Source organism: Durio zibethinus, chromosome 5, assembly GCF_047325235.1.
Source record: "Durio zibethinus cultivar Kanyao isolate XHJ-2024 chromosome 5, ASM4732523v1, whole genome shotgun sequence".
NCBI lineage: Eukaryota > Viridiplantae > Streptophyta > Magnoliopsida > Malvales > Malvaceae > Durio > Durio zibethinus.
Window position 1 is genome coordinate 22,241,725 of NC_143166.1, and position 20,217 is coordinate 22,261,941.

The 20,217-nt window shown below is 40.9% G+C and overlaps 1 non-coding gene and 4 pseudogenes across 1 annotated transcript; 1 reads left to right on the top strand and 4 right to left on the bottom strand.

The window, feature by feature from the left end:
* Window positions 1-1,016: 1,016 nt before the first annotated feature.
* On the top strand, window positions 1,017-1,172 carry LOC149518815 (5.8S ribosomal RNA). Its single transcript, XR_016342524.1, has one exon. It is a non-coding gene; the product is annotated as a 5.8S ribosomal RNA (ribosomal RNA).
* Window positions 1,173-2,840: 1,668 nt separating this feature from the next.
* On the bottom strand, window positions 2,841-5,711 carry LOC149518816 (25S ribosomal RNA; annotated as a pseudogene).
* Window positions 5,712-5,936: 225 nt separating this feature from the next.
* Window positions 5,937-6,090, bottom strand: LOC149518817 (5.8S ribosomal RNA; annotated as a pseudogene).
* A 466-nt stretch (window positions 6,091-6,556) lies between these two features.
* Window positions 6,557-7,762, bottom strand: LOC149518818 (18S ribosomal RNA; annotated as a pseudogene).
* Window positions 7,763-17,095: 9,333 nt separating this feature from the next.
* Window positions 17,096-20,118, bottom strand: LOC149518819 (25S ribosomal RNA; annotated as a pseudogene).
* Window positions 20,119-20,217: the final 99 nt, after the last annotated feature.

Here is a 20,217-nt window from a genome sequence, read left to right on the forward strand (position 1 = left end):
AATTCATGTAAGTGCTCAACAGTGCCCGCAGTTGGGCCTGGCTCAATTCAATGAAATTTAAACATTGTGCCTGAGCCTTTAGAGTCATGATCACTACTCATACCATTGTTCAAGGCTAGTTACCCATGACCTAGGCCTCTAATAAGCCTCAAGGCCTGGTTCCCCGAGCTGTCAAACCCTATCCCACTAGAACTAAAACTATTTCTAAACTCAAAGAGAACCCCTAGGCCTAAACCAACTTGCAAAACGTGACATATGCACATGCCTTAAACACCATCGACATCGAATGTCCCTTAGTGCATGCACATTCCTCAACCACCATCGACACATTTTGGCCATTGGTCTCAGTATATGCATTGACCATCATTGGCACATATTGGCCCTTGGTGTGAGTTATTACCTCGACACCATTGCCAATTGCTAGCACTTGGTGTAGTATGTGTACCTTGACCCTTTCACCACTATTCTATCCCTTCCTAAGGCACTAGTTTACCCCTTGAGTGCCATCACCACTAAATGACACTTGGTGCATATGTTGCGGGCTTCGATTTTAAGCCAAACTTCATGTAGCCTTAGACAGGGAATTGACTCCGCATGCCTAAGTCAGCCTATGAAACTTAAATGCTCAGCATAATTCTAGCTTGTTAAAGATTGTGCTGTAATACTAGGCCTTCTAGAAACCCTCAAATCTGATCTTTCTAGGATCATGTTCAGGCATGCATACACCTAAGTCTAACCATGAGCCCGTACCTCAGTCATCAGTGCCCTTACCTAGGTCTGATCATGTGCCCATGCATCGTTCACCAGTGCCTGTGCATCGCTTACCAATGCCCGCACCTAGTCTTGGCTCAATTTTGTTGAACCTAACATCTAAAGACCTACTAATTAGCTAGTAAGTAGGCTGAGGTCTTGACCAAATAATGAAACCTTGGTACTAATTATGCCAAGGAGCCAGAATGAAAAAGAGTGCCTGTGTCATCGTCATCCAATGGCATCATGTCGTGAAAAAGTAAAATGACTCTCGACAATAGATATCTTAGCTCTTACATCGATGAAGAAAGTAGCAAAATGCGATACTTGGTGTGAATTATAGAATCTTATGAACCATCGAGTCTTCAAATGCTAGTTGCACCTTAAGCTAGTAGGTTAAGGGCACACCTACTTGGGTGTCATGCATTGTCACCCCTTCTAATCCTCTACCCTTGAGGCTACAAATGGGGGGTGAAATATGGTCTCTTGTGATCTCGTTGGTCATGGTTGGCCTAAAAGCAAGTCTCTAGCAATGACAATGCCATGACCGTTAGAGGTCAAGCTCCCAGCATGCCTTGCCACTAGTGATGCACCCTTATTGTTGATCTAGACCCCTCTCATCACTCAGTCAATGCTCGTATCATGATCCTAGGTTAGGTGGGATTACCCACTGTGTTTAAGCATATTAATAAGTGAAGGAAAAAAAACTTACCAAGTTCCCCTAGTAATGGTGAGTAAACTAGGAAAAGCTTAGCTTAAGAATCGAGCACCCCAATGTTCAAATTATAGTCTAGAGAAGCATCCTTAGTGGTGTACCTGGCCTAAGTCCCCTAGAAAAGGGTGCTGAAGAGGGTGAAAACCCCATAGTGCCTAGACTCTATTGCACCACAAGGCATTATTTACGAGCTGAGTTGTTTGGAAGTGTAGCCCCAATTGGGTGGTAAATTTTGTCCAAGGTAGAATACAGGTGAAAGATTGATAGCAAACAAGTACCATATGGGAAAGACGAAAAGGACTTTGACAATAAGTCAAAGAGTGGTTGAAATTGTCGGAAAGGAAATGGATGGGGTTGACGATGCATCCCAATTAGATTTGGAACATTGAGAGTTGGTTTGTCGATTAGCTCAGGGCATGGACCAACACAAGTCATGACAACGGCCTAAGGTTAAGCTTTCAATATGCCTGTAGAGACATCTTTGCTGCAATCATGGAATGCAACACACGATGTCTCTGAATGCCTTGTCATCAGTGTACTCTCAATGTTAGCCTGTGGGTTCCCCATTTGACCTGTCTTGAAACATAGACTAAGGATTCTGATATGAGTGTGAGTCAACAGGCTAGAAAACCCCTAAGGCACAACAAAGTTGAATAGGGGGATCCCTCATGGGTACACCATTGATTGACTTTGATCTTTTGAGAAGGGTACAAGTGTGAGCATACTTATCGAAACCCAAAAGATGGTGAACTATGCCTGAGTGGGGTGAAGCCAAAGGAAACTTTCGTGAAGGCCTGTAGTGTTACTAACATGTGGTGTGTGCAAAAGGCAATGTGGGTAGAGACAGTCAATGTGAGCTGATGACTCACGCTTACTAGGAATTTCTCATTGAAGACCAATAATTGCAATCATCTATCCTTATCATGATGAAATTTCAAAGATTACTTGAGCCTATCAACCAAGGCTATAGACTCATTGAATACATTAGTGTAGCACGTTTGTGGCCCATAACATCTAAAGGCATCATAGACTTGTTATTGCCTCAAACTTTCTTGGCCTAAATAGCCATAGTCCCTCTGAGAAGCTAGCCATGTAGGACCACCTTTGCATAGCTATTAAGCATATTGAAGTCTTATTCATTAACCAAATTAACTAGATAAATCTCTCTACCAACTAAGAACAGCCATGTAACACTACCCATAGAATTAAGAAAGAGCTCTAAGACAATCAATCCTTACTATGTCTAGACCTGGTAAGTTTTTTAGTGGAGTTAAATTAATCTACAGGATCTACTCCTAGTGGTGCCTTTTCATCAATTCCATTAAGTTTCAACCTTAGGGGCCATAAGCCCCTATTACAAGTTAGCAATTGAGCAATGGGCACGTGTGTCATTTTTGGCCTAAAATTTGACTTAAAGCTATTCAGTCATAATCTAGTGGACAGTAGCTTTACGCCATTGGCTTTTAAACCAAGCGTGATGACCAATTGTGCAAATCATTGGTACCTCTCATACTAGGTTGAATTACTACTATAAGGCTACCATTAGTAAGGTAAAATTAACCTACCTCATGATAGTTTAAACCGAACTCATATTCTCTATTAGTGGGTGAACAATCCAACACTTGGTAAATTTTGCTTCACAATGATAGGAAGAGTCAACATCGAAGGATAAAAAAACAGTGTTGCTACGAACACTTGGCTACCACAAGCTAGTTATACCTGTGATAACTTTTTTGACACCTCTAGCTTCAAATTTTGAAAGTCTAAAGGATCGATAAGCCATGCTTTCATGGTTCATATTCATACTAAAAATTAGAATTAAAAGAGCTTTTACCTTTTTGTTGCATACAAGATTTTTGTTCTCATTGAGCTTATCTTAGGACACATGCATTATCTTTTAACAAATGTGCTGCTTTAACTAAACTCCCCACTAACAATGTCTTTTATCTAGATCAACAGACCGAAGTCGACTGAGGCTGACTAAGGCTAACCTTGGGTCCAAAGGAAAGGGTCATGCCCTACCTTTGATTCATGGAATAAGTAAACTAATGTTAAAAGTAGTGGTATTTCAATTTTGCTTGAGGTCTTCCATTTATCCTACACTTCTTAAGTCATTTCACAAAGTCGACTAAAGTCAAGCTTAACAAGGTCTTCTTTCCCCATTGATTCTACCAAGCCTATTCCCTTAGCTGTGCTTCCCTTAGATAGTAGATAGGGATAATGGAAATCTTGTTAATCTGTTCATTCTACCTTAAGAGAATCATGGTTACTCCTGCCATTTACCCACACCTGGTTAAATTTCTTCACTTTGACATTTAGAGTGCTAGATAGAAATCACATATGTGAGTGTTTGCAAGGACCATTACAATGCTTTGTTTTAATTAAATAGTTGAATTCCCCTTATCTGTACCAATTTTAAGTTAACTATTCATCACTCAAGAAAGGCCCCCAAGGGAGCTGTTCTCGGTCTATCCTATGGTTGGCATGCAAAGACCTACTCAAGCAATGCATCAATAACCAAGAAGTTCAAGATTGGACCCTCGTGCCCAGCCTTTAAAGCCAATTTTTTTTTCCTAAGGTTACGGATCCATTTTACCAACTTCCCTTACCTACATTGTTCCATTGACTAGAGGCTATTCACCTCGGAGACCTAATATAGTTGTGAGTATCATTGGGTACGGACATCACGTGATGTGCAATGCTTTTCTGGCCACTAAACCTTACCTCTAGCTGAGCCATTTTTAAGGTGGGCAAGACATTAAACAGAAAAGATAACTCTTCTTGATGCCCTTGCAATGTCTCTGGACTCTTTAACATCACCGTCAATTGTCACATCCCAGTTCAAGAATTTATACCTAATTCCCTTTTAAAGCTTGCTCTGGATGCACTATCGAATCGGGTTTCCATATCTTTTAGGATCAACTAACCCATGTGTAAGTGCCATTCACATGGAACCTTTCCTCTTTTTAGCCTTCAAAGTTTTCATTTTAATATTTGCTACTACCACTAAGTTCTATACCAACAACTACTTCGACTAGGCTTTTACCTATGGTTTTTTGGTGATTGCCATGCCCTTCTACTCATTGGCGCATAGCCCTTACCTCGATGGCTGGGTATAGGTCATACGCTTAATCGACTTTCATGACCACCATCCTACTATCTTAATTAACTAACACCCTTTGTGGGTTCTAGGTTTGTGTGTAGTTGGGCATCAGCTTCTAGTTCATCCCGCACCACTAGTTCTGCTTACCAAAAATGGTTTAGTTAGAGCTCCCAATTTTGCATGAAATATATTTAGAGTTTGAGAATAAGTCTAGGATGTTGCACCTCTGATGCCTCTAATCATTGGCTTTACTCGATAGAACTCACTAAGGGCTCTAACTACCTTGAGGAAAACTTAAGAAAAAACTAGCTACTAGACAGTTCGATTAGTTGTTTGCCCCTATACCTATATCAAATGAATGATTTGCACATTAGTATCATTAGGGGCTCCACCAAAGTTTCCTCTAGCTTTACCCCGCTCAAGCATAGTTCACCATATTTAGGTTCTCAATAGGCATGCTCATATTTGAACCCTTATTAGAAGATCAAGGTTAGTTGATAGTGCACCTACAAGGGATCCTACCAATCAGCTTCCTTGCACATTATGGGTTTTTTAGCTCATTGACTCACATACATGTTAGACCCCTTGGTATGTGTTTCAAGATGACCTAGATAGGGAGCCCGTATGTTGACACTATAGGCATATCAAAAGCTTAGGCTTAGGCACCCACCGTGACCTACGTCAGTCCATACCCATTCACTTTCAATCAGGGAGCATCATTACTCCCATCATTACTGACAATTTCAATCACTCTTTAACTCTTTTTTCAAAGTCCTTTTCATCTTTCCCTCGTGGTACATGTTCACTATTGGTATCTCACCTATATTTAGTCTTGGACAAAATTTACCATTTGCTTAGGGCTGCATTCCCAAACAACCTGACTCGCAGAAAGTGCCTTATGGTGCGATAAGATCCAGGCACAATGGGGCTTTCACCCTTTTTAGCACCCTTTCCAAGGGACTTAGGCCTAGTCCACTACTGATGATGCTTTTCTAAATTATAATTTGGATGTTGAGGGTGCTCGATTCTTAACATAAGCTCTTCCTAGTTCATGCTGTTACTAAGGGAATTCTGGTAAGTTTTTTTTCCTCCACTTATTGATATGCTTAAACTCAGCAGGTAATCCTGCTTAACCTAGGGTAGTAAAGCAAGCATCGACTAAGCAATACAAGGGTTTTGATGGGGTCTGAATGGACATTGAGCATGAGTCACTGGACACGTCAAGAGCTTTACAACTAACGGTCATAGTGTTATCATTGTCGGGGACTTAATTTTTGGCCAACCATGATCGACAAAATCAAAGGAGGCCATCTTTTTCCCCTTCACCATGAGCCCAATGGGTGGCTAGTTAGAGCGGGTGATGATGCATGACACCTAAGTAAGTGTGCCCTCTGCCTAATGGCTTAGGGTGCAACTCATCTTCAAAGACTCAATGGTTCATGGGATTTTGCAATTCACACCAATTATCACATTTTGCTACATTTTTCATTAATGTAAGAGTTGAGATATCCATTGTCATTTTGGTTTTTTATGACAAAAGGAGTTACAATGCCATCTGCGTATGCACCATGAATGGGATGTTGACACAGAGGGTTTGTTAGTTTGCTACAAGTAATGATACCAATTGTTTCACTCACTCGGGAGGTATAACAAAGCGACCATCATACATGCTCATGGCTAAAAGGCGCTTAAGGTATAGAGACACCCTTACCCCTTCACTAGCTATAAAGGTTCACCTCCGTATAGCTAGTTAACAGGTTAAAGTCTCATTCATTAACAGAATTAACTAGACAAATGACTCCACCAACTAAGAATGGGCATGCATAATGACCCATAGAATCAAGAAAGAGCTTTCAGTTTGTCAATCTTTACTATGTATGGACCTATTAAGTTTCCTCGTGCTAAGTTAAATTAAGCTGCAGGCTTTGCTTTGGGTGGTGCCCTTTCATCAATTCTTTTAAATTTCAAACTTATGACCATACTCCCCATAGAACCTAAAGACTTTGATTTCTCATAAGGTGCCAGTAGAGTCCCAAAGGTAACATTTGTCGATCCCCGATCGCCATCATTTATGGTTGAGACTAGGATGATATTTGATCATCTTTAAGCCCCCAAATTTCATTATTGATTAATGAAAACATCCTTGGTAAATGCTTTCGTAGTTGTTTATTTTTCATAAAACCAAGAATTTCACCTTTGACTATGAAATATGTATGCCCTTGACTATCCTTCTTAATCATTACTTTGATCCCAAAGGCCAACACAATAGGACTAAAATCTTATGATATTATCCCATGCTAATGTATGCAAGCATAGGCCTACTTTAAGCACTCTAATTTCTTTAAAGTAATAGTGTAAGACGAATAACCTGACTAGTTAAGGCTAGGAGTGCTTTGTCAGTGGTAGGGATGAGTAAACCAGTGCTCACTATAAGGCAAATCGAACAACCTAGCCCTAGTTTCAACTATGAGTTTTTTAACTACAACAACTTAAATATAAATTATTGGAGATGGAATTACCACAGCTGTTGGCACTAGACTACCTTCTAATGGTTCTTTGTTAAAGGATTTATATTGTACTCATTCCAATTACATTGTACTCATTGCAATTACTAGAGCCAGCTATTGTTATTTATCGTCACTACCTCCCTATGTTAAGATTGGGTAATTTGCATTCCTTGGATAAGGTAGCCATTTTTTAGGCTTACTCTCTAAAATCAAACCCTAATTCTTTATCACTCGTCTTTATCACTCGTCTCACCATTATAGGCCACTATCCTACTATTGGTAACCATTTTTTAGGCTTACTCTCTAAAATCGAACCCTAATTCTTTATCACTCGTCTCACCATTATAGGCCACTATCCTACTATTGAAAGTTGATAGGGCAAAATTTTGAATGATGCATCACTAGCACAAAGGCTATGCGATCTATCGAGTTATCATGAATCATCAAAGAAACGGGCAAAGCCTACATCAACCTTTTATCTAATCAGTGCATCCCTTCAAGAAGTCAGGGTTTGTTGCACATATTAGCTCTAGAATTACTACGGTTATTCGAGTTGTAGATACCATCAAACAAACTATAACTAATTTAATAAGCCATTTATAGTTTCACAGTCTGAATTAGTTCATACTTACACATGCATGACTTAATCTTTGAGACAAGTATATGACTACTCACAGGATCAACTAGGTAGCATTCCTATAAGACTTTGACACTACATGGTCCTCAACTTATCAACTACATGGCAAAAAAAGCCAACATGGAGCACGAGCATTGTATGTGTCAAGCACATAAAATACATAGCATTAGAGGAACAAAGGCTAAGAGCTTGCAGCTATAAAATGTTCTATATCCGAAAGCACGATTGAACACCAATGCACCAAAACAACCACAGGGGTTTGGGTGGCACACTTGGGACAAAGGGCATGGTTAAGGCCTAACTCGTAGCCTTTAAGGACACAAGATAGATGAGGGATGGCATGACATCCAGTTTCCATTAACTTATGTATGCATCACAAATCCCAATTGTGCCCTTAAGGTACGATGACCTCATGAGAGAGAATGAAAAGGATGACAAGTCAATAGTTTGATGCATCAAGCATGGAGCCTACTAATACACATAACCAAAGCACCACTCATATGCCTATTGCATGCAAGTGGTAGCATCCAGGAACACTAGTCCATAACCCACCCAACTGATTACTCAACAAGTAAGTGGAGGAAACAATGTACAAAGCCATGCCACAACTACTTAACATGGGAAAAACAAAAGCAAAGGCCACGAGACTACACTTGCCATCCAATAGGAAATAATAGCACGACACTACTAATGCTTGGTCTGGCCAAACTACACACGTGAACTTTATTATAACCACCCCAAGGGGATGTTGCCTAACTTAAGAACTTATTCCTAAGGTGGAAGTATCGACTACATGCACGTTCTTGGCCAGGTTAAGGCATTTTTTATGGTTGATGAGAAAAGACCTTGAGACTACCAAATACCTGAAAGACTTGGCCAGACTAAGCCCATGACTAAAACTTTTGCTTACACCACCCTAGGGAGTTATAACCTGATTCAGGGACTTGGTTTGGGGTCTGGGGCTGCATTAGTTGTAGGCATGATTTTGAACTCGGCATAGCCTAGCCTTTTCTTTACATGCACACTAATTGGTCAAGGCCATTGGCAATTGTGGGTTACAAAAACAACTAGTCACCTGACAACATAGCCAAAAAGCATGCAAGCCTAGATTTTGCTCCAAGGACATTATTATGGATACACACAATGATAGACCTATCACGCACACCTACTCCCCTTGTGGGGGGAGAGGCAGGGTTTAGACAACCACCCCCTAAAGAGTATAAGAGATTTTACAAATATTATAACAATCGACATTAAGGTGTTTGAAATAAGGATACTTTTTTTAAATAGGCATATCCTACACCAAGGGTTCTCAAGTGTTGGTGGTGGTCGAAGCATGTGCCCGTATCACAGTCCATAAGAAAAACTTGGCCTATGGGTTCTCACCAAGATAGGGTGCAGTTCTAAGGTGATTGGGACCAAGTCATGATGCAAAAAAGACCAAGCCTAGAGGTGTAATAATGATCTTAAGGGTAAAACCATGATGCAAAATGGGTAAGCGAGCACTAAAAGAATCTTAGGCCAGAAGATTCATTTAATAGCTTTTAAATAGACCTAAGCATGATATGAGAGTTAACCTAGGCATGGGCCTAAAGATGGGCCTCACATAGGCACTGCTAATGAAGGAGTCTAACCTGGTTCAAACTCCTTTCCTAATAGAGTCCATGTCAAATTAGAACTCTCCGATGTAATCCTATTGTAATCTCTTGTATATATTGAACTCTTTGTGAGTCATAGGATAGGAACAATGTTAGCCATTAATTCAAAGAGGCCTTAGCTATAAATAAGAGGTGCCTTTACCTTTATTGTACATACCAAAACTTAGGTAATGCAAGTTTACTCTTACCTATCTCTATTGTTTTCTTTAGCTTTCCATCAAATTGTTTTTGTACAGCCTTGTTTAACAGTAGCTTGTGGTAGCCAGCCTTAGAGTTTTGAGTGTCCATGTACTAGTCTGATTAAAGGCTAATTTGGGACACCAGATAAGTCCATTCTTAGGTTTTAAAGCCATACAAGTTGGAGCTTAGGTCTCAACTCGTGACAAGTGGTATGAGGTAGGTTCGAAGCTAGTTTAAAGTCTACAGACATGGGTCTAGGGAGGTGATCAATGTTGGGTGCTGTTGGAACTAGGGTTAGCCTCAGGGGAAGTTTTGGACATGTTAGTGCAAGCATTTGATTGTGTGGTGCGAGCATCCTAAGTTGTTTCTATGCTTATGTACTGGTGACACCCCCATTGTGCACAAGATATAGGTGCACAAAAGTGCAAAATAGGTGATGGACCGATTGCTATTATAGTGTGGTGAGAGTGCTGGGCATGCTGTGCAAGTGTGCAAACTGGTGAGTGATCAAAAGTGCATGGTATGCTAAGCTAGAGTGCAAATTGGTGCCTGATAGTGTGTGTATGCTAGTGTACTATATCGATAGATAGGTGTACTGGTTCATGCAGACTAGGATTAGATCACTAGAGTGAGTGAAAGGTGGAGGTATTCTCTTTGGTTTTATGTATTTGTGACTGATAGAGTGTTTAGGGATGTGGTATGGCTAAGGTAAACTAGACGAAAGCCAAACTGAAGACCTTGATAAGTGCCTACCTATAGACAAGGCATAGGAGGTTAGATCGAGAGACATGGTGATGTCCTTAGACACCTAACTATAGAAGTGCAAGGTGATTGTTGCTGATTTAAGGGATAAATACGAGAATAAGGAAGGATCTTTAAACAAGGCATTAAAGATATTCATACATCAAAATGAGGCATTGGAGGCCATGGTGTCAATCTTGTGAAAGGAACTAGCGAGGCTTAAAGTTGATCACACTAAGTTATGAGCTGTATTAGTTACTAGTGTCAGCTTAAAACCTAAGGTGGCAGTGCCTAAGCATTTCTTAAATGGTCGAAAGCCATAAACAAAGATCGTGTTGCTACAAAATGGCATGCAGGTGTCAAGTTAGGCTAGCATTGCTATGGAATCAAAGACTTAAGATGAGTGCACTAAGTCTCTGAGGCCTAGGAGAAATGGCCAGAATGGGGGAGACACCAGTGTTTGTTCCTAGAAGAGAAAGGGACTATGGGAAAGCCTAGATTTTGCAAGGCCAATAGTGTTGCCAGCAAAGGCAAGGAAGAAAAGCCCTTGTATTGCTTTTTATTTGGCAGTCAGCATATGGTCAAGAAGTGCCCATGGCATACAAGGCTTTCAACCATCAATCAGGCAGAAGAGCTATCCATAAGCAAGAGTAGTAGTAGTGATGAGCACAAAGAGGTGCCCAAGGCAATGTGGGTTAATGCTTTTTAATTCTATCAAGAGAGTAGAATCTCTCTAGGAGATAAGGGCAAAGTGGTAATAAAGTGCCACAGCATGAGTCCTATGGTCCAGCCCCTTTAAAAAGATTATATAGCAAGTAACTCAGAGGAAATGGAAGAAACATCAGGCATGCAAGCAAAAAGGACTAGTGTAGTATGGGGCTAATGATACTCAAAAGAACAATCAGTAGAGTACTTGTTTGAGTATAGGACCAACACATGAGAAATTTGGTTTGAGGAGCCGAAGATGAACCTGACATGTATAGGGTTGTGTAGTCTAGATGCAACATCTCCCAAGCAATGAGGACGTTGCTAAAATGAGTGGGGGAGAATGGTATGGTCTATGGGAAGGACTAGGCCCAGGGGTTTTCATCAAGACAGAGAACAGTTATAAGGTAACTAGAACCGAGTCAACATGCAAGAGAGACCAGGCTTAAAAGTACAATGACAGTCTTTTGGCTAGGACCATAACCTAGAATGGGTGTATGGGCATTAAAATAAGGTCAAAGAGCTTAGGTTAGGGGATTTGGTTTAGCAACTTTCAAAGAGACCCAGGCATGAGCCTAGGGAAGGGTCTTACATGGGCACTATTGATGAAGAAGTCCAACCTAGTTTAAACATCTTTCTTGATAGAGTCTATGAAAAATTAAAACTCTACAATCGAATCCTATGGTAATCTTCAGTACATAATGGACTCTTTATGAGCCTTAGGATAGGAATAATGTTAGCCATCGATTCAAAAAGGCCTTAGCTATAAATAGAAGGTCCCTTCACCCTCATTGTGCACACCACAACTTGAGTAATACAAATTATGACATTTTCAAGCATTTCTTGCTTTCTAGTCTTTTATAGCTTTAGAGTACCTTTTAGTGTTCTTTTGAATGCTCACTCTTCAAGAGTGTTTTCAAGCTGACTTGAGCATACAAGGAGGGAGTCTAGCCTAAGGCTGCATAGAGCATTGGCATAAGTCTTAGGCCTATGACACCCATCCCAAGGCCCAACACGTGTCCATGGTGTTTAAGGTAAGTGCCCACAGTAAGGGCCATCATCTATCATTAGTGTTTGAGGTAACTACCTACATCAAAGGCCATCTTCTACTGGCGTTGATCAAGGCATGTGCCCACATTAAAAGCTAGCATATAATGGTGGTGGTCGAGGTAAGTGCCTATACTAAAGGCTAGCTTATACTAATGCTGGTTGAGGCAGGTTCTCGTACCAAAGGCCAGCTTGTAGAAATGATGGTCGAGGCATATGCCCACACTATAGGGCCAGAATGTGCCAATGATGGTAAAGGCCTTGGACAAAGTTTGACTTTGTGCCATGGTGCACATGATGGGCTTAGGCATGTGCTGGTGTCATATTTTTTTGCCTAGGGTACTATTACCAAAGAACCTGACAGGTGACATTGTGGATTCCAACGATTGAAGGAGGGGGCCAGAGGGTGTACGCACATGATGTGCCATGGTTGCTAGTTTTTAGCCTTTATATTGGCTCCTTATTCCTTAAAGAACCTTGACAACTCATATCCCCTTAAAGAACATAAGAGCTTTTACAAGTTTGCAGCAAGTAGCCATTCAAGTGTTTAAAATGGGGACACTTTTTTCAAATGGCCACAAAATCTTTTACACTTTGATTTTTTAGTTGATTTTTTTTGTGGATGCCAACAAAAATACAAGGATCACATATACCAGATTTAAGGTCAAAAATCCTAAAAAAAGTTTGAAAAAAATCCTAAATTGTAAAAAATTCTAAAAATCATGAAAAATAGAAAATGAGTCATCTTGCCATGAAACTTCACATGAAGGCTAAAAGGACCATTTTTTGACTTTACATGCCATAAAAATGGCAATGGCATGATAGAAATATCAAGATGTGCCTGAACCCACCTACTGCTTGGTCGTGGTGCACATGGTGTATGACTTGAGCCTAAGATACCCACTTGTGGTATACAGCCCAGCATGTGTCGATGGTGTTCAAATGAACTACCAGCACCAAAGGCTAGCATGTGCTAATGGTGGTCAAAGCATGTGTCAATGTGATAAACTGCACCCAAGTCTTAGATGAAGTAGGTTACATGATAAGACTAGTTTGAGATGGTGTGGATGAAGCACAAAGATCAAAATTAAGACCCTAAAGGCACATACTTTACTCAAATGTGTAGGCCAAGGCTACAGCCAGAGTGTAAGAGTACATTCAAGGTGAGCTACATGGTGCTAAGGATGAGGATTGCTCATTAAAAGATTCTAGAAAGCCCTAAGATGTGGCATGGGTAGTCAAACACAGAATGGCCTAGAATTGTTTAGAAATAGGCTAGGCGTGTAGGCATGGAAAGGTCTACAGAAGTCAAGAGGTAGGCCAGGTGCATAGACAGTAAAAGTTCTAGAAGGGCCAAACGCAGGCATAGTGACAAGCACCATAGTGCCCAGATGAAAAAGTTTCTATAAAGCTCTAACTATAGGCAGTGTGGCATCCAGATAAAGAAGACCCTAGAACCTGCTAGGTGTAGGCATTCAACAAGAGTGCTTAAACACTTTTAGACTTGGGGCTTGATAGGGAGTCTTAAACTAGCAAAAATCTAGAAAGGTCTTAGCCGACCTTGTTAGAGCTTAGACAACCTATAACTGTCTAAAAAGCCCTTAATGGCCATACACTTGGATTCATTGTAACCACAAGTACTAAGGGGGCTCAAGTATAAATAGGAGTGCCTCCCCTTCATTTGTATAGAAGCAACAAGTGACAACAAGTAAGAAAAGCAATAGTGTGAGCCTTAGAGACCTAAACCTTGAGAGCTTTGTAGAGAATACATAGGGACTATATTCTAAAAGCAAGTGTACATACCTTATCAAGTAAATATATTACTCTTGCCTTAACCATTTCCTTCCTAGCTTTCTCTTAAACTCTTAGGAGTTTGGTAGAGTTTTAATGTAAGTGCACAGCATAAAAAATTGGTTAAAGGCTAACTTAGACATACGAATGGTAGTTTCTCACCTAAAGCCATATGGTAGCTAAGCTTAAGCTCTCACCCATGACACCAAGACCAAAGGCCAACATGTCTCAATGACGACCAAGGTATGTGCATATGTCATGGTCTGTAAGTTGGTTTAGGCCTAATGGTTTTTTCAAAGTCGATGAGTAGTTCTAGTTAAGTGGGATAGAGTTTGATAGCTAGGGGGAATAGACCTTACGGCATACTAGAGGTCTAGATTGAGGGGAACTAGCCTAAAATAGTGGTATAGCTATGATCAAGACTTTAGAGACTCAAGCTCGATTTTTAGGTTTAGCAAAATTGAGCTAGGCCCAAGTACGAGTGTTGATAAGCATTATATGAATTTACAAGCCATGAAATGGCATTGGCATGGTAGAAATATGAAGATGTGCTTGAACCGACCTACTACTCGATTGGGGTGTGCATGGTGCATGGCTTGAGCACAGGATATGCATGCTTGGCATGTGGCTTATCATGTGTTGATGCATGCTTGGTGTGTGATGTATCATATGCTGATGGTGTTCGAGAGAATAGCTCGTACAAAGGGCCAGCATGTGCCTATGCTAATCAAAGCATGTGCCAAGACCAAGGGCCAACATATCTCGATGGCAATTGAGGAATGTGCATGTGTCATAGTGCACAAGCTGGTATAGGCTTAGGGGTTCTCTTTGAGTTGAAGAGTAGTTCCAGTTCTAGCAAGACACACTTTAGCAGCTAGGAAGATGAAGCTTGAGGTGTACTGGAGGTCTAGGTCATGAAGAACTAGCGTAAAACAGTGGTATAGGTAATGATCAAGACTTTAAAGGCCTGGGCACAGTATTTAGGCTTGATAGAATTGAGCTAGATCTAGATACGAGCACTAGTGAGCATTATATGAATTTAGAAGCCATAAAAGTGGCATTGACACAGTATAAATACAAAGATGTGTTTGAACCCACCTACTACTTGGTTATGGTGTGCATGGTGCATGGCCCAAGCCTAGGACACTCGTACGTGGTACGTGACCCAGCATGAGTCAAAGTGTTTGAGGGAATTACTTGTATAAAGAGCTAATATGTGTCAATGACGATCGAAGCATGTGTCGAGACCAAGGGCCAACAAATCTTGATGGTAGCCAAAGCATATGCATATGTCACGATCTATAAGCTAGTCTAAGCCTAAAGGTTCTTTCTGAGTCAAAAAGTAGCTTTAGTTCTAGCAAGATGAGGCTTGACAGCCAAAGAGACCAGCCTTTGAGGCCTACTATTGGTCAAGGTCATAAGGAACTAACCTAGAATAATGGTACAAGCAGTGATCAAGACTCTAAAGACTTAGGCATGGTGTTTAGGTTTGGTAGAATTGAGCTAAGCCCAGGTGTGGGTGAGCATTATATGAATTTACAAGCCATAAAAATGACATTGACATGGTAGAAATATGAAGATGTGCCTGAACTCACCTATAGCCTGATCATGGTGCACGGCTTAAGCCCAATATACCCATGTATGGTGTATAACCTAGCATGTACTGATGGTGTTCTAAGGAACTACCCATAAAAAGGGCTAGCATGTGACGATAGTGGTCAAAGCATGTGCCAAGACCAAGGGCCAACATGTCTCAATAGCAGTAGAGGCATGTGCATATGTCATGGTCTATAAGTTGGTCTAGGCCCAAGGGTTCTCTTTGAGTCAAAAAGTGGTTCTAGTTCCAGCAAGATAGCATCTAACAGCTAGGGGGACCAAGCATTAAGCCTACTAGAGATCCAAGTTATGGGGAACTAGTATAAAATAGTAGTATAGGTAGTGATCAAGACTCTAGAGGCTCAAGCATGGTGTTTAGGTTTGGCATAATTGAGCCAGGCCTAGGTGCAAGTGCTGGTGAGCGTTATGTGAATTTAGAAGCCATAAAAATGGTTTTGGCATGACATAAATATGAAGATGTGGCTAAACTCACCTACCGCTCAATCATGGTGCACATGGTGCATAGCTCAACCTCAAGAGACCCATGTGTGGTGTGCGGCCTAGCTTATGCCAATGATGGTCGAAGTATGTGCTAAGACCAATGGCCAATATGTCCTAATGGTAGTCAAGGCATGCACATTTTCATTGTTCATAAGCTAGTCCAAGCCTAGAGGTTTTCTTCGAGTAGAGGTATAGTTCTAGTTCTAACAGGATAGGGCTGACGACCAAAGGCATTAGGCTGCTAGGTCATAGGGAACTATTCTAGAATAATGGTATAGGCAGTGATCAAAACTTCAGAGGCTTAGGCATGATGTTCAGGTTTGATAAAATTGAGCCAAGCTTAGGTGTGGCAATGGTAAGTAATGCATGGGCACTCAATCAGACATAAGTGCGGGTACTTCTGAACATAGTCTGGGAGAATTAGCTTGGTGGTTTCTAGAAAGCCTAATACTATAGCACAATGTTTGACAAGCTAGAATTATACTGAGCACTTGAGTTTTGTTGGCTGACTTAGGTAGACAAAGTCAATTCCTTGTCCAAGGCTGCATGGAGTTTGGCTTAAGACCAAAGCTCATGACACATGCATCAAGCGTCATTTGGTGCCAATGGTGATAAAGGGGCAAACAAGTGCCTTAGGTGGGAGGGTCATGGTACACATGCTACACCAAGTGCCAGCATCTACCGAAGAGGTGCCCAAGGTAATAGCCCATACCAAGAGCCCACTTGTGCCAACACTGGTTGAGGCAAGTGCTTGTAGCAAGTGCCAGTGTCTAGCGATAGTGTCAGAGGCAACATCACACACCAAGGGCCTAGCATCTACTAATGGTGTTTAAGGCAACAATAGGCCAGCATCACCAATGGTATTGGATGTGATTGCCCATACCAACCAAGGGCTAGATGCTATCGATGGCATTTGAGGCAACAGCCTCCACCAGGGGCTAACGTATGCCAAAGAGGTTCAAGGTAAATGCCCGCACCAAAGGCAAGCCTGTCCCTATAACAAATACAAAGGGCATTTGATTGTCATTTACTTAGATGTTCAAGAAAGGGATGTCATTGCTCAACATAATTAGTTGCAATGGAAAACACCATTCATCCCTAACCTCAGAGGGGTGTAGTGTAAAAGAATGAAAAAAAGGACTTTGATGGGTATGAGTGGGAGGGACAAATCAAAGCCATAAAGGGCTAAATCTTAGTGGATCATGATAGTAAGGCCGCTTTGCCACTTACAATACCCTATTGCATATTTATGTCATCTACAAACCATTCTATCCACTACTTGATGGGAAATGAACTCCAAGGAGGCCTGTGCAGCTCGTTTGCCATGGGAGCTACACCTATGACACATGCCTTCGGGGGTCATGGGCCCCTACTACATGTCAACAATCAGGTGACAGGTGCATGCGTAGCTTCTAGCTTGGATTTTAACTTAGAGGCATTCAATCATAATCTAGTGCATGGTAGCTTTGCATCACTGACTTTTCAACCAAACGCGATAACAAATTTTGCAAAATAATGGTTCTTATCATACCAAGTTGAATTACTATTGCGACGTTCCCATCAATAGGGTAAAACTAACCTGTCTCATAATAGTCTAAACCCAGCTCACCTTTCCTATTGAGGGTGAACAATCCAACACTTAGTGAATTCTGTTTTACAATGATAAGAAGAGCTAACATTGAAGGATCAAAATGCAAAGTTGCTATGAATGCTTGGTTGCCACAAGCCAGTTATCCCTATGGCAACTTTTTTGATACCTTTAGCTTCAAATTTTGAAAGTCTAAAGGATCGATAGGCCACACTTTCATGGTTCATAGTCATATTAGAAACCTAAATCAAATGAGCTTTTACCCTTTTGTTCCACATGAGATTTCTATTCTCATTGAGCTCATCATAGGACACCAACATTAGCTTTTAATAAATGTGTCACCCTAGCTAAATTCCTAACTTGACAATGTTTTCTGCCCAAATTGATCGATCGAGGTTGGCTCTGGGTCAAAAAGAAAGGGTTGTGCCTTTCCTCTGATTCATAGAATAAGTAAAATAAAATTAAAAGTAGTGATATTTTAATTTTGCCTAAGGGCTTTCACTTATCCTATACCTCTCAAGTCATTTCACAAAGTTAGACTAGAGTCATGCTCAACAAGGTCTTCTTTCTCTACTAATTCTACCAAGCCTGCTCCCTTGGCTGTGGTTTCACTAGATAGTAGATAGGGATAGTGGGAATCTCACTAATCCATTCATGCACGTCACTAATTAGATGACAAGGCATTTGGCTACCTTAAAAGAGTCATAGTTACTCCCATCGTTTACCCGTGCTTGGTTGAATTTCTTCACTTTGACATTTAGAGCACTAGATAAAAATCACATTGCGTGGGCATCTGCAGGGACCATCACAATGCTTTATTTTAATTAAACATTCTAGTTCCCATTGTCTATAGTAGTTTTAAGTCTACTAATCATTTCCTAGGGAAGGCCCCCAAGAGAGCCACTCCCAGTCCATCCCTTAGCCTGTACATGATGATTCACTCTTGCCAAAGAGTAGCTCAAGTAGTACAATGGTAGCACATGGGTTTGGGATTGGGACCCCCACAGCTAGGCCTCAAAGCCAATCTTTTTGTCAAGGTTATAGATCCATTTTGTCGACTTCCCTTCCTTACATTGTTCCATCGACTAAAGGTTGTTCTCTTTGGAGACCTAATACAGTTATGAGTATGATTGGACATGGATGAAACTCAGTCCTTCAGATTTTCAAAGGCCACCGGGGGTGCACTGAATACTATGCAATGTGTGTGCTCTTTTAGCCACTGGACCCTACCTTTGGCTAAGCTATTTCCAAGTTGGGCAAGCCATTAAACAAAAAAGATAAGTCTTTCCAAGGCTCCCATCGAAGTCTCCAAACTACCTAACATTGTCATTAGCCATCGTGTCTCAATTTAGGAATTTCAAATAGATTCACTTTCGAAGCTTGCACTAGATGCACTATTAGATGAGCTTCCCCCATCTCTTAGGATTGACTAACCTATGTACAAGTGTCATTCACATGGAACCTTTCCCATTTTTATCCTTCAAAGTTCTCATTTGAATATTTGCTACTACAACCAAGATCTACATTGATGGTCATTTAGCTCGAGCTCGTACCCTAGGTTTTATGGTGATTGCTAAGTCCTCTTACTCATTGGGTCTTTGCCCTCACCCCAATGGTCGGGAATAGGTTGCACACTTAAGCACCATCCATTTTTGGGGCTAGTTGATTTGGTAGGTGAGTTGTTACACACTCTTTATCGAATTTCAACTTCCATGACCATCATCTTGTTGTCTTAATCGACCAACACCCTTTATGAGTTATAGGTTAACGTACAGTTGGGCACTATAACTCGACATTGAGTTTATCCTGCATCACCAATTTTGGTTACCAAATATAGCCCACTAAGAGCCTTAAATTTTATGGCATGGCTCAATGAAACAGCCACACCATCCTACCTATTTAAAGTTTGAGAATAGGTTGAGGGCATTTTACACCTAATGTCTCTAATCATTTGCTTTACCTAATAGAACTCGTTAAGGGCTCTAGTTATCTTAGGGGAAACTTTAGAAGAAACTAGCTACTAGATAGTTCGATGAGTCTTTCACCCCTATACCTAAGTCAAACGAATGATTTGCATGTTAGTATTGCTGTAGGCCTCCACCAAACTTTCCTTTGGCTTTGCCTTGCTTAGGCATAGTTCACCATCTTTCAAATCCTAACAAGCATTCTCACGCTTGAACCTTTCTTAGAAGATTAAGGTTGGTTGGTAGTGCACCTATGAGGGATCTTGCCAATCAGCTTTTTTATGCATTATAGGTTTTCTTGCCCATTGACTTGCAGATATGTCAGACTCCTTGGTTTATATTTCAAGATGAGCAAGATGGAGAGCCCATAAGCCAATGGTAGGAGACACAAGTGTTAAGGGTCTAGGCATAATGGGGCTCTCAACCTTTCTAGTGCCCTTTTGCAAGGGACTTGGGCTTGGTTTGCCACTGAGGATGCTTCTCCATACTATAATTCAAATGTTGAGAGGGCTCAATTCTCAAGCTAGGCTATTCTCAGTTCATTCATTGTTACTAGGGGAATCTTGGTAAGTTTCTTTTCTTTTACTTATTGATAAGCTTAAACTCAATGAGTAATCTCATTTGACCTGAAGTCACAATGTAGGCATCAATTGAGCAATATAGGGAGTTCGATGGGTTCTAAATGGACAATGAGTGTGCATCACTAGAGATGAGGCATGGCACTAGCTTTACTA